General features: G+C 42.0%; 1 long non-coding RNA gene across 2 annotated transcripts in view; it reads right to left on the reverse strand.

Annotated features, from left to right (window-relative positions):
* The window catches only part of LOC309865827, an 84,581-nt gene that overhangs the window by 4,832 nt on the left and 65,238 nt on the right, over positions 1-14,511 (reverse strand). The gene's annotated exons all lie outside the window — the stretch shown is intronic.

The raw sequence follows: 14,511 nt of genomic DNA on the forward strand, positions 1-14,511 counted from the left end.
AGAGTTGGCTTTGACTTGCACTTGAAGATTGAATCTTCAGAAATACAGAAACTTTGTTCCCTGAGTTTTGATAACAGCTGTCATGGCTATGTCGACCACCCAAAGCTTGAGTGACCAGCAGAGACAGCTGAAATGGTGAGTGAAAGTTACCCCCGTGGGAGAAAAAAGACATTAACTGGAGAAATGGGCTGATGTTGCAAGAAGAAACACAAGATGAGATGGTGAGAAAATGGCATTTTATTTCCCAGCTTCTGCAAAGGGGCTTTCTTCCCTGGATTCTGTGATTACTTACAAGGCGGCATTCTGCAGCCAGGAAGCCATGACCAGAGAGAGAGCAGGAGATTATGACCTTGGGCAAGATCAGGGCCAAAGAACACCTTTGAAATGATTGAATACAATTTTTCTCCCCAACCAGCATCTCTATAGTCCTCTAACTTCTGTTACATTCTTTGCCTTGTCTGCTCACTCAGATTTCTCGTGTCTGCTCAAAGGCTCTGTGAGATTGTGATTATATGGTGGCACACTGGGGAAATTAAAGGAGATGAGTAACATACCCAAGATCACAACGTAAAGAAGAGAACATGGAGGTGCCTGGGTGGCTCAGTCAGTTAAGCTGCTGTCTTCAGCTCAGATCATGATCGCAGGCTCCTAGGATGGAGCCCCCCGCATTGGGCTACCTGCTCAGTGGGGAGTCTGCTTCTCCCTCTGCTCTCCAGCCCCCTGCTCACTCTTTCTCAAATAAATAAAAAAAATCTTTATTTAAAAAAGCTGATCTAAAAAATATCTAAGAACCACACCCTCCATACCCTCCGTGAGTGTAGAGTTTAATGGGAGAAGTAGACATTTAAACAAATAAATACATGTGAAAATAAAAGTATGTATAAAGAAGAGAAACGAATAAAGAAAAGGGTATCATTTCAGAGACAGAATGTGAGAAATATTTTCAGAAGGCTTCAGAAAGGAGCCGTCAATAGAGACAAAGGCACTGAGACATATTAACCCGACTTGAAAATCTCACCTAAGAATTATGCATACCCAGAATACAAGAAGGGTTCAATAACAGGAAAATCTCTTAATATTTTGCCATATAATTAGGGCTTAGGAGGGAAAGCATACAATTAATCTTAAAAGATGAAGATGCTTAAAAGGTCTTTGGCAAAATCCAGTGCCCATTCCTAATAAAAACTCTTGAGAAAATGGTATATTGTCTTAACTATATGTTTATACATAATATGTGTGTGGATATCTGTATCTATTTATATATAACGTATATACATACACTAGTGTATATAGATATTATAACTAGTTATATATATATATATATACACTATAGTACATATACACACACATATATATGTGCTATAATATACACTGTAGTCATCGTACATACATACTGCGACTATTCCTACAAATGTAACTTTACAAATATATGTGTCCAGGGACACCTGAGTGGCTCAGTAGGTTAAGCATCTGCCTTCGCTTTAGGGGCTCAGATCATGATCCCAGGGTTCTGGGATCAAGTCCTGCTTTGGACTCCTTACTCAGCAGGGAGCCTGCTTCTCCCTCTGCCTGCGGCTCCCCCTGCCTGCTGCTCCCCCTGTTTGTGCACAAGCACTCTCTCTTTGACAAATAAATAAATAAAATCAATCTCTCTCTCTATATATATATATATGTGTGTGTGTGTGTGTGTGTGTGTGTGTCCAGATACAATGAAAGCAAAGATGGATACTTGACTACTTAAAAATAAAAGCAATTTTCATGGCAAAAAAGCAAAGTCAAAGGCAAATGATAAACGAGGTGAAAATACTCGCATCGTATATTACAGATAAAAGCTGATAAAGAACTTACAAACAGGATAAATAAGCTTTCAAAACCTACGGACGGGGACCTGGGTGGCTCAGTGAGTTAAGTGTCTGCCTTCAGCTCAAGTCATAATCCTAGGGTCCTAGGATCCAGCCCCACCTCACGCTCCCTGCTCAGTGGGGAGACTGCTTCTCCCTCTATCTGCTGCTCCCCCTGCTTGTGTGCGCACACACACTCTCTCTCTCTCTGGCAAATAAAATCTCATAAAAAATAAAAATAAAAATAATTCTTAAAACACTTGAAAAAATTCAATCATTAATATTAAAAGAAATGCACATTAAAACTTCACTAAGACATCATTTCTTCCTCATCTACTTGTGAAGAATTTGAAACCCTTGACAATGTGCTCTGTTATCAAGGCTATGGGGAAACAGGTACCCTCATATGTTGTTGAAAGGAATGCAAGATGACACAATCACTATGAAGAGGAATTTGACAATATCTAATAAAACTGCATATTACATTATCCTTTGACCTAGGAATTTCTCCTCAGGAATTTACCCTGAAGCTCTACTTCCAACACTATATGCACAAAGTTATTCTTGGCAGCATGATTTGTAATTGCCAAGTATTGAAAACTATCCAGATGTCCAAACATAGGAGATTGGTCGAATAAACTACAGTAAGTACAGCTGTCAAAATAGGAAATAGACTGTACAGCCGTCAAAATAGGAAAGAAAAAAGTCTCCATTGACTGGTATGGAGTGATTTCCAGGAGATAGTATTAAGAAGAAAAAGCAAAGCAAAGTACAAGGACTATATAATGTGCTACCAGTGTAAGAAATAAAGAAAAATTATATATAATTTATATAATATGATATCCAACTGTATCTCAATGGTAATGTTAATTTTGATTATATACTTGAGTGTTGTACTGTAAGTCTATATACATACATGCCTATCTTTCCCAGATACGTCTTTTGAAAGGAACAAGGAGCAAAGATATTCCAGTACCAGAGAGCACAGCTGACTCATTAAGATAATTTGCCCTTAATCTGATTAAGGGCAAAGATGATGTATTGTGAGACGAAATATTTTCTTATGTCAGAAAATAATAACTTACTCCAAAAATGCTGGGGTTTACCAGAGGATGCAAGAGTCAGCTTGAAAGGACTCCTACTGGCTAAATCTGGGATAATTTGAGCACCAACCTAATTATGTACACTAATGAATTAGAAACCTTTGAAAGAAAGCAGGAATTTTGGGCACTTGGGTGGCTCAAGTCGGTTAAGGGTCCACCTTAGGCTCAGGTGATGATCCCAAGGTCCTGGATCCAGTGTCACAGGGGGCTCCCTGCTGAGCGGAGAGTCTGCTTCTCCCTCTGCCCCTCCCCCCTTTCCTGCTCCTGCTTTCTCTCTCTCTCTGTCTTTCTCTCTCTCAAAATTAAATAAATCTTAAAAAAAAAAAAAAAGCAGGAATATATGAGTCCTTACCAGAAATAGGTGCTCAAAATATAGATAAGGTGAGACAGAGAAAAAGAGAAAGCAGAGGTGGGGGAGGAATTGTAGTAAAGATGGGATCAGGCTAGATTCATCAACACATGCTAGCTAAATCAACCAGCAAGTTTTGATGACAGTTAGGATATTTTCATGGTCTCTAAGGATCTGCCAGAAGTATGCTTGTTGGTGACAAGGGAGGGAAACGACACGGTAATTATGTAGTGGAGAACAACCTGACCAAGTGATCAGTCGAAATGAACATCACTAGTGAGGAATAGATGACTAGATGAATACCCCCTCCCCCACCCTTTCCAGTGTCCTACCAGGAAGGACACAATATCTCCGTGCAGTATTAAGGCAGAGAACAAATAAACTGAATCCAATCATGAAGAGACATTGAATAAATACAAAATTTTAAAAGTGTCTTAAAGAAAGGCTCTAAAAATATTCCACATTAAAGGAAGCTAAAAGGACATGACAATTAATGGCAAATATCTAATTCCAGACTGGATCCTTTTTACTGTAGGGGAAGAAAAGCTACAAAGAAAATCTGGCCAATCAGTTCTGACATTTGTCAGAGCAGCTGACAAAACTGAAATATGGGCAGAAGACTAGATAAAAGTATTGGTAACTCGGCTATGGTTACGTAAAAGAATATTCCTATTCTTGGGAAATACAGGTTGAAGTACTTAGGGGTAAATGACCGTGGTATATATAACTTACTCTCAAATGGGTGTGAGTGTATATGCAATACACATATATTTCATGCACATACACGAATACATAGAAAAACAGACGGTGGAGATATTAGCAACAGATGAATCTAGGTAAAAGGAGTATGTGGGGGGGGTTTTGTTTTTATTTTTGCAATCGTTTTTAATGTTTGAAATTATTTCCAAATAGAACTTTTTTTAAGTGCTTAAGTAAGACCCCAGTAAGTAATGTGTAATTGACTCTAAACCAGCCTATTTTTTTTTTTTTCAAACGAGCCTATTTTTTTCAAACATTGCAACCCTTAGACAGTAGGACAAGAGGCAAAGATCTGTTCGTTCAAGGGAATTTCGTTTGTTCTCTGGGACTTAATCTGAAAGTTCAGGAGAAAATAAATGAGGATTCATCATGCAAGCTGGCTGTTTTTGTTTCATTTCTGGGTCTTCTCCTGCCTTGGGTACTGGCTGGAATCCACCAAAACTTCAATCAATTTTTCTTTCTTAAGGAAATGAATAGAGCCCTTTGATTTTCCCAGAACTCCAGGGCAAGCTTTTCCTCTCACCATTAAACCATTTCATATCAAAGGAGACTAAGCTGTGTCCCTCCAGACATCACCCAAGAGAGAGACAACTCCCTGGGCAGCGGTTTTTGTCGACACCCTACTGGAAGTCACGGAAACAGTGTATGCTTTACAGCAGGCCCTGCCTCCCCATTCAGCACTCAGGGTGGCAGCCCATGTGGGCTTCCCCAGGCAGGTGCTGGGGCTAGAAGGCTCAGCAATCACTTCCCCTTCCCCTCCTAGAGTACTTTGTCCATATCCCCAAATTTTCAATAAATAGCTTGACCGGTATTAATTCAATAAATGTTAATGTTAATAAATGTAAATGCTAATTCAATAAACAGTGGATTTGAAGATAATCTCTTATTTTCCTGAGACCCAACTTTCTCATTTGCTGGTTTTGCTTTAGTGTAATGTTTCAGTGAAAATTTGCCTTTGAGGAAATGAGGGCCAAGGACTTCCTCTGTTGGACTGGAAAGTCCTCAAGGGTGTCAGGTAGCTTTGTACACCTCAGCACCCTCAGAGGAGGGCGAGGCCTGGGACAAGTTAGCGCTCAAGTACTGTGTGAGTGAATGACAGGTGATGGCCAGTGAGTGCAGAGGAGAGGGGAAAATGCTTCGAGGAACAGAGGGTTTAGCTGAGACAGGTGACAGTCTCTCACTGACCATGGTGAGCTGAGATACTTTTTTTCTTTTTCACTCAATTTGTGTCATAAATGAATACATTCCCTTGACATCTGTGTTCTTCAAAATCTTATTGTGGCAAGTCAGTCAGGTAAGGACCCAAATCTGGGTGGTTTGGCAGATGCCTTAGATTGAACTTGCCTTTGGGTCAGTGTCAAAGTTTCTCTCAGATTGGTAGAATCAGGTCTGTATCCGTGGGCGCTGAGAAAAAAGGCCAGGTGCTGGGAATGTGAAGACTAAGTAAACACAAACACCACGGTTGGGGGCAGGGGTGGTGGTGAGAGGAGATGAGGAGATGTTGGTCAAAAGGCACAAACTTCTTCTTGTAAGAGAAATAAGTTCTGGGGACCTAGCAAATAGCATGGTGTATTGTATACTGTATTGTGGAAAGAACAGACCTTAAATGTTCTCACCACAGCAACACCAAAAATGTAACTATGTGAGGTGAAGGGTGTGTTAACTAACCTTATTGTGATCCACATTTCCCAGGACATACATGTTCACAAATCGTTACGTCATACACCTTAAACTTATACAATGTTATGTGTTAGTAATATCCCAGTAAACCTGAAAAACAAAGAAGAACCCCACTCAGCCCAGTGAGGAACCATGGTCTGAAAAAAAATTTATTTTAAGATTTTATTTATTTATTTGACAGAGAGAGATCACAAGTAGACAAAGAGGCAGGCAGAGAGAGGGGAGGGGGAGGCAGGCTCCCCGCTGAGCAGAGAGCCTGATGCTGACCTTATCCCAGAACCCTGGGAACATGACCTGAGCCAAAGGCAGAGGCGTAACCCACTAAGCCCTCCTTTGGTCTGAAATTTTAAGAACAAGAACAGATCTCAGTGGGTCAAAGTTCTATGGGTCAGTTCTATGGGTGAAGTTTTTTTCCTGATCAAGTCCAAAGCAGAGAGTTAAGTCTTAGATGGGAAGTCTTTGGTCCTCTACTCTTCCTAAGTTGATAATCGAGTCTCTCATGGCAAGAAAAATTGGGCCTATGTCCCCGATTCGCAACCAGGTGTTGCCCCATTTTGCCCACGGTTTGGAAAATCGGCACTATTTCAAGTTTTGGCCTCAAATCCACCTGTAGTCTTGTACTTTGCTGAACCAGGTTGGAGATGAAACTAAGAGAGCTTCACTGTGTATAATTGGATTCATGGTGCATTTCTCTCAGACCTGAGACTTTCACATTAGGCAATATGAATGCCCAGGGATATGGATGTGCACCAGGAAGGACTCAAAGCCACGAGATAAACATAGCACCTCTAGAATCTCAACTCTATTCAAATTTTATATACATATATAACAAAATTTGAATGGATTTGTAAAAAAAAAAAAAAAAAACCACCACTTGAAAGCAACGCTATGATCAGTGCTGGCCACATGGGGCCCTGGAAAGTGGTGCATTTATTCTTCTTCATGCTTGGGGCATCTCAGGAGGAGAGGTTGAGAAGTTCTGCCCTAGGATTGCACACACACACACTAGTCCTACCACTGTGAGGGTGCTGGGAGCACAGAGAGGTAACTCCCATCCAAGCCATCTATACTCCTCATTCTGAGAACTTTTAGTGTTTCCTGAGCCTCGATTCCTGAGGTCCGAGCATCTCATCCTGGGTACTGAATGTGAGGAGGGTGTAGAGAATATTTTGAGCTGTCCCACAGGTGAGAGTGTGTGACAAATATGAAGTCTTTATTAGAAAACTCCCAAAAGCACAGTATCAAGGTTTTGCTGGTAGCAGTAAACTTTAAAATATCAGGTCCATATTTATATATAAGACATTCCATTAGACCCAGTTCCAGCAAAAGTGGTGGAAGGTTTAAGTAAGAAAACATAATAAAGAGGAGAGGCAAGAAAGGCCTAATTGTGAAAAGGTAAAAAGGATCTAAAGCTGGAGGAGGGGTGATGGGGAAACAAGATGGTTCAAGAGACCATAAAACTCATCTAGTGTAATCTTCGAGCAAATGTTTCAACCCCGCCTCTACCACATTACTGTCTTCTTGTTGCCAAACTTGGGTTGGATATTTCCATTGCAGGGACTCCTATCTTCCTCTATTGCATTCTGTTGCCTAACTCTGAGCCCTAGAACATTCATTTTTATACTTGGGTGAAACATAGATGTGTGGGATAAACTTTGCTCTTTTTTTCTTACTTCTGCTACTGAGAGGAAGCGGAAGCTGTGGGCACTGATAGATTGTTAAGACAAACTATGACTTCCTCCACGAAGCAATACATGTGTCTTGAGTTGAGGGGTTACCTGCAGACATGTCAACAGATCAGAATCCTTTGAAACCAAATCATCAAACTGCAGAGAAATATGCTAACAGCTTTTGACTGTAACCTACCATACAGAGAGAGTTGCTAAGGGAAAAACACCAAAGACTCTTTATTTACACTAAAATTGATTACCTTGTTTAAAAAAAAAAAAAGAATGACTTTTATTGGTTGAAGTCAATTTCTAAAACTTGTGATTTTAGTAATAAAGTTGGCAGAGAATGATCATATCTGTTCTCAGTTACTCTGAGATAAGGAGATATTTACTCCTTAGATAATGTGTCATCATGCTATTTCCAAATGATGTCTGCAACCCCAAACACAGAGTCAGGCCATTAAAAAAGAATGCTTTCCTTTTTAAGATCGAATTTGCCCAATGAACAACGAATGTAGAGAAGTCATTCTAACTGTGATCGAAGGTCAAGTGTTTACTAATATACAGTAGTACACACAAGCTCTCCTCATAGCTGATGTCATTCTCGATTCCAGGAAACTTGGGGTGGGTCAAATAAGGAGAATGGTTGGTTTTCCTGCCAGTTCAGCCGAGATCAAGAATTTCTGCCAAAACAGTCTCCTCTAATGGCAAAAATTTACACACAACACGGGTAAGAGTTGCTTACTTTGCCATTTTTCCTATTCCAACTTTTTATGAAAGAGAAATTGCTCGACATTTCAAAGTCCTGACATAAATAAAACCTTTGCAACATTAAAAGCCCCTGGGGACCTTTTTAAAAAGATAGAATTGAAAGGTGTCACCCCCAGGGGATTTAATTCATTAGGGTTGGAGTGTGACCAAGGAATCCGTATTCTTGCATAAATTCCCCAGTGGTCTTACTGGTGTCAGTGCTGGAGGAACATTTTTTTAGGGTAATTGAAACTGAAAGGAAATTTACTGTGTGCGTGAAATGTACCTTTACCACCAGAAGGTGGCTCTATAACATATTAAATCAGGCATACTGCCACTAGCTGACTAGCTGGAAAACTGGCCTCCGAGTCTTTATTTTCTCTCAATTACTTTCTCGGAGATAAGGGAGGGGTGGAAAGGGGAGCAGAAGAAGATGCAAGAAGTGTGGTGGGATAGGAGGAATAAATGGATATTAAACTAATTTTACAATCATCACTTGCTATTAGCTCCTCTCAAAATGATTGTAGAGACCCCGTGTCATCGTTTAAGTACATTTTCTTCTAAATAAACTAAGAAAACCTGGATAAATAGAATAGACTCAGAGGCTCTCAGCATCTTCTGGAACCCAAGCCTTTCCACCTGGGAGAAACAACCTTCAGCCAGCTCCTACCTGCCATCCTCTTTTGTCTCATTACCAGGATCCCCATTGAGAGCCATAAACTTCCTACAGGCAGGAGGTGATAAGCACATACCACCACTTCTTGTTTCTGCTGACTGCTCTCCTCCCCAATGCAGGGACACTCACCTGTGTGTCCGCAGGGCATTGGTCCTAGTGCCACGAAGTCTGGCTCCAGCCCTGATCAACTAAGTAACTGGATCCCCAGCTCCTGGTTCTGCCCTCCAAGTCTGTTCACCAGGCAGTGTTCTTGGTTCCCTGCCTTTCCTTGCAGGCTCCTGAATGTCTCGAGTTCCTGCAATGATGTCACTCTTCCTGGAGGTAATTGCTGTTCCTGTCATCGTGTCCCCAGCACCACCCATACTGGGGACCTTTCTCCATCCTACTCCCATCCTTGTCGCCTAATTTTCTGGCTTAAATTGGGAAAAGAAGGTCAGAGATGACGAGGGATAAACTCTGCTGACGTGAGACACAAAACAAAGCAGGCTACATCCCACCGTGCGTCTACCGCCTCCTCATTTCCGTCCTTCACCCTCCCACACCCACCAGCCAGGAGGGGAAAAAACATTGTGAATGTGGAACTCAAAGCATCCTGTCATCTCCTTCCCCTCTAGACAACGTCCCCGGACCAAAAAAGTGCCTGGATTCTGATTCTCTCTGAGATCTGTACCTTTCCCATCTAGCACATTGACTGGGAGGTAAGATAGCACCGGATCTTAGATTTGGGGGGCCAGAGACAGCCCTGGAGGTACTGTCATTAAATTAGTGTGTTTCCCCTGTGGTTCTTAGGGTGTCTTCAATCAACTAAAATCCAGGCCATCTTGCCTCGCCAACCAGAAATGCCCAAATGGCAAGTTCTTTGGGGTGCTGGCTCTGGGACCTGACTACTCATTTATGACACAATTCCAAAGAACACGAGCCATTTTAGACACTGCCGAAATATAATGTAGCCTCCCAAAGAGGGCAAAGCATGCAGTCACCTGTTCAGGAATTCAGTGGCGTCCTTGATCAAGTAATAGAAAAATTTCCAGAAAAGAAAACTAATTTGTAGAAATTCTCCTAGAAACAGGTTTGGTTGTATATAACAAGAAATGGATGAACAATTTAAGGAGACTTGCAAGTGATTAATAATTTCAGAGCTAGGCCACTTGGGCTCTTGAATTCGGGGTCCATGGAGGTGAGAAGTGGGGGGAGGAAGCAGCAAGCACTGTCATTAAGAAAGTCTATGCATTTAGTCTCTGTGTGCTAGAGCTTCCCCGTGCTCTCTTACCTTTTTCTTGCTTAGATAACTGATTTCAGTGATTTCCTTAAAGGACTGCATTTCTCCAGCCATTCTTCCTAAACTACAACGTGAGTCTCTTCTCAAAACCTTCAATGGCCTGTTTTGTCTATGGGGGAGAAAAGGTTCAAACTCTTTAATATATTTCTATTATAAACTCTACCAAGTTGGCAGTATGAACAGGTAACCCCTAGTGAGTCACTGGCACTATGATCAAGAGATTTAGAGTCACAGCTCGGCCACTAACTATCTATGACATCTCAGGCAGAATTGTGTCGTTTTGAAGCTTTAGCATCCTCTTTAAACGGGGAAAGAGATAGTGCCTAACTCACCGGCCTCTTGTGAAGGTTCAGCAAGAATGAATGAGACCTATTTCCCACTTATCCCTCCAGCTGCCCTTCTAGCGGCTTTCCTTTCCCATTTCCACTCACAGTCACGGCTTTGCTGCTGATGTTTTCCCCAGAGCGCATCTCTTTCTCACGCCAAAACCGCCGGCCCGTTTTCCACCTGCAGACACCTTTTTCAGAATTCCAGTCTTGGCTAGAATGCCTCCTCTGAGAACATGACCCTTGGCCCTCTCCACGCCCATCAAAATGTGCACCTCCTTGTCCATCTCTACATGTCTGTATTATCCCTTCCTTCCACTTCACAACACAATGTGTAATTCACATATTTCGCTCTCTTTTCTCCTGAATTATATTCTATCTGAGGTTCCTCAGATGCCAGCCTACACTTAACTTTTCCCGCATTCCTAGCAGTACCAGAACGACTGGTACATGATAAGCACTCCACTCCATTGTAATTATTATCTTACTCCTTCTGTTCGTTTAGGCCCACAACCCTTTAATAACTTTCATAATCCAGCATGTAAGAAAATACTACCTAACCAAATCCTAAATTTTATTTTTATTTTAAAATCATTTTTCCCTAAATATCTGTGGCATAGTATAAAAATCCCACCAATATTTTGGTTTCCATTACATTATTTGAGAGGAAAAATTATTCTCTTCTACTTACAGATTCTTAGCTGAGATTCTTTTTTTTAAAGATTGTATTTATTTATTTTAGAGAGAGAGCGCGAGAGAGCACACAAGAGGGGTGAGGAGCAGAGGGAGAGAGACAGCAGACTCCAGGTTGAGTGCAGAGACCAACATGGGGCTCTTGAGGTTACGACATGAGCCAAAATCAAAAGTAGGCCGCTTATCAGACGAAGCCACCCAGGCGCCCCTTAGTGGGTGGGTTACCTGCTAAAGATTTTTGTTTAAGATTTTATTTATTTATTTGAGAGAGAATGAGCAAGAGACAGAGCACAGGAGCAGAAACAGAGGGAGAAAGAGAAGCACGCTCCCCACTAAGCAGGGAGACTGACACAGGGCTTGATCCCAGGATTCCGGGATCATGACCTGAGCCGAAGGCAGATGCCTAACCTAGTGAGCCACCCAGGCGCCCGCTTAGCTGAGATTCTTAATGCAAGTTTTTTAAATTTTAAAAGTGGTGTAAAAATATAATAAAACTTTGGAAAATGAAGATAAAAAGCAATACAAGGACCCACCTATGAAACATGAGCCTGTTTTCTAAAGCACTGCTACCTACAAGTGTGGACTGAACCAGCACAGCTAGAAATTTAGGAATGCAGAATCTGAGCCCATCTCAGATGCAACCCAAATATGATGGATTTACACATTAAGGTTTTAAAAAAACCCTACTCTCAGACACTTCCTAGAACCCCACGGAGCGTGTTTTACCAAGTGTCTGTCTCCTTCTCACAAACATTTATTGAGCACCTGCTATATGCCAAGAACTGTACTACATGCTGTGATTTCATCTCCAAGATTTCTCCCAGGATGACTCAAGAATCTATGAAGAAGAGCGCTGGCTTCTTTTGAACTGTTTTCTTGGCAAAGTCAAGTCGTTGTGATCAAAAAAGATGCCAATTTCATGGAGACACAAAACTTCTAGTCTTAAGTGATTCCATGTCTCTTGTTTCTGAATTTTCACACAGTGATATCTCTAAATCTAAAGTTTAATGCTTTCTTTTTAAAAAAGATTTATTAATTGGAGGGGGAGGGGCAGAGGGAGAGAAAGTCTTAAGCAGACTCCAAGCTGAGCTTGGAGCCTGAAGTGGGGCTTGATCTCAAGACCTTGAAATCATGACCCCAAGAGCTGGACGCTTAATTGACCATGCCACCAAGTCCCTCCTCCTTTAATGCCTTCTTAATATGCCCACTCCTTCCATTAAGAGCTAAAAAATCAAGGGGAAAAATGCATTGAAATTAACATACCACCATAGAGCTTAAAGAACACATTTTGCTTGCCTTAGCCAGCTTCAATAAAATTTTGCATTTAGGAATTTTTAAAAGGGTGCTAAACTCAAGAAAAGCACAGAAAGGTGACATTTCAAAAGCAGATGTTGGGATATTGCTTTACGGAGTGATTTTTTTTATGAGCAATAAAAAATGTGAACTCTAGGGGCACCTGGGTGGCTCAGTGGTTAAGCATCTGCCTTCTGCTCAGGTCATGATCCCAGGGCCCTGGGATTGAGACCAGCATCAGGCTCCCTGCTCAGCAGGAAGCCTGCTTCTCCCTTTCCCACTCCCCCACTCCCCCTCCTTGTGTTCCCTCTCTCACTGTGTCTTTCTCTGTCAAATAAATAAATAAAATATTTTAATTTTTTTTTTTTAAATGTGAACTCAAACACGTGCCATGGTGTACTTGGAAAAAAGAGCACTATATTAAAGTGCCCTTTAAACACCCGAAGATACATGATGAACACTTTCTTTTTATTAACGATGGGATAGTCCTCCAGGAAAACAAAAACAAAAATTTCCTGTAATACCAGGCAGCTCAAAGGACTGAAAAGCAGGTTCAAATGAATGTTAAGAATAACTTGGAAGAGGAAAAGGGGACTGTTATGCCCGAGTTTTCATGTCCGAGAGACCACCAAGGAGCCAAGCACCGATGCAATCACACGAGGGTTTATTTGACAAGCTTAAGCTTGGGCCCAAGTATACCTGACACAGCGGAGTAGGGACTTGGACCTGGAACCAGATTACAGTCAGAGTTTTTAAAGGCAGAGTAGGGGTGGACTCGGTGGTGGGTGAGGACAAAGGGGATTAGGGATGATGTAAGTCTCCAAGGACTTTCGGAAGCAAGGTCTCCAGGATCTTGGGGGGCTAGCTACTGTTAGGAGAAGGGTTATTTATTACCAATAAAAATCTTCTCGTGAGACCCTTTAGATGTGTATCAGTGGGCCATATACTTGGGAATGATTCTTGACACTATCTTGGAGGTTTAGAGATAAAGGAATTGTTGAAGTAGACTTACAGAATCCTACTCGGATCTGTTGGGGTAGAGGGTTGGTGAGGCTAGGATTGTCCTTCGCAAAACCTCAAGGTGAGGGCAGTTAAGTCCCCAGGGGAGAGCTACGCTGTCTGTTTCAAGAGCTTGTCAGTAGGTAAGGAATTTTAATGATTTTCTTCTGCCTCTGTTTCCCACATCAGCTAAACCTGAGGTGGGATGGCCTTAATTTTCTCGGCCTCCACATTTCGCCCTGAACAATTTTGACCCTTAAATCTTTAAGGTTGCTGAAGGTGGAAGGTCTCATCTTCTCTAACTTCTTCCTGCTGAGTAGGGGCGTAGAGTTGTCCCTACCTACTCGGGTCAACATTAATCAGTTGGGGAATGTGTAGGGGACTTAAGAAAGACAGAGGCAGCTGAGTCCAGGGGTTTAAATCAATCATTAGAGAAGAGAGGGACTGTTTAAAGTACTAACCTGAGGAGGTCAGAACCCAAGAAATATTTTAATAATCTGGAACATCAAGATGGCTAGACTCGAGGTAGGTACAGCCTTGTTTTTCCTGGCCTCCACAGGGACAATATGAGCAGGAGTTATGTGCATTGAGAGGTGCCTAGGGCACCGGCATTGCAGGGGCCTGTGGAGTTACCCTGGAGTTGAAGTGGGCTTGTCAGTGATTGGGTGTCAGACTTTACTTTTCTCTTAGCAAAGCCTGCTGCTTGCTTTTCACATAAGCCCCTCCTAAGTCACCCAGGAGCTGCCTGACCTGAAGCCCTCCAGGACCCCACTATCAAGGTCCTGGGTAGGGGTTGGGCATTCTGATTTTGCCTGTTGGCCAGGATGTTTCTGATTGTTGCTGTGCAAAGTTCTCATACCATTAGAGACCCTGTAGTATACCACCATGAAAAAGTACCATTTGAAGGAGTAGGGAATATTGCAGAAAGCAGGGAAATGAGTTTGTGTGCCTACAGACCTCTGGATTTGAGGGTTTCCTTTTAAAATGGCATTTCCAAATAGCGCCAGCTGCTCTCTGAACGCCCCAGAACTTCCATTTCATCTGTGAAAAGGAAATCCTATCCACCACCCGCCCTGCCCTATGGGGGCCCTGT

The sequence above is a fragment of the Mustela nivalis genome, assembly GCF_964662115.1.
Source record: "Mustela nivalis genome assembly, chromosome: 1".
Classification (NCBI taxonomy): domain Eukaryota; kingdom Metazoa; phylum Chordata; class Mammalia; order Carnivora; family Mustelidae; genus Mustela; species Mustela nivalis.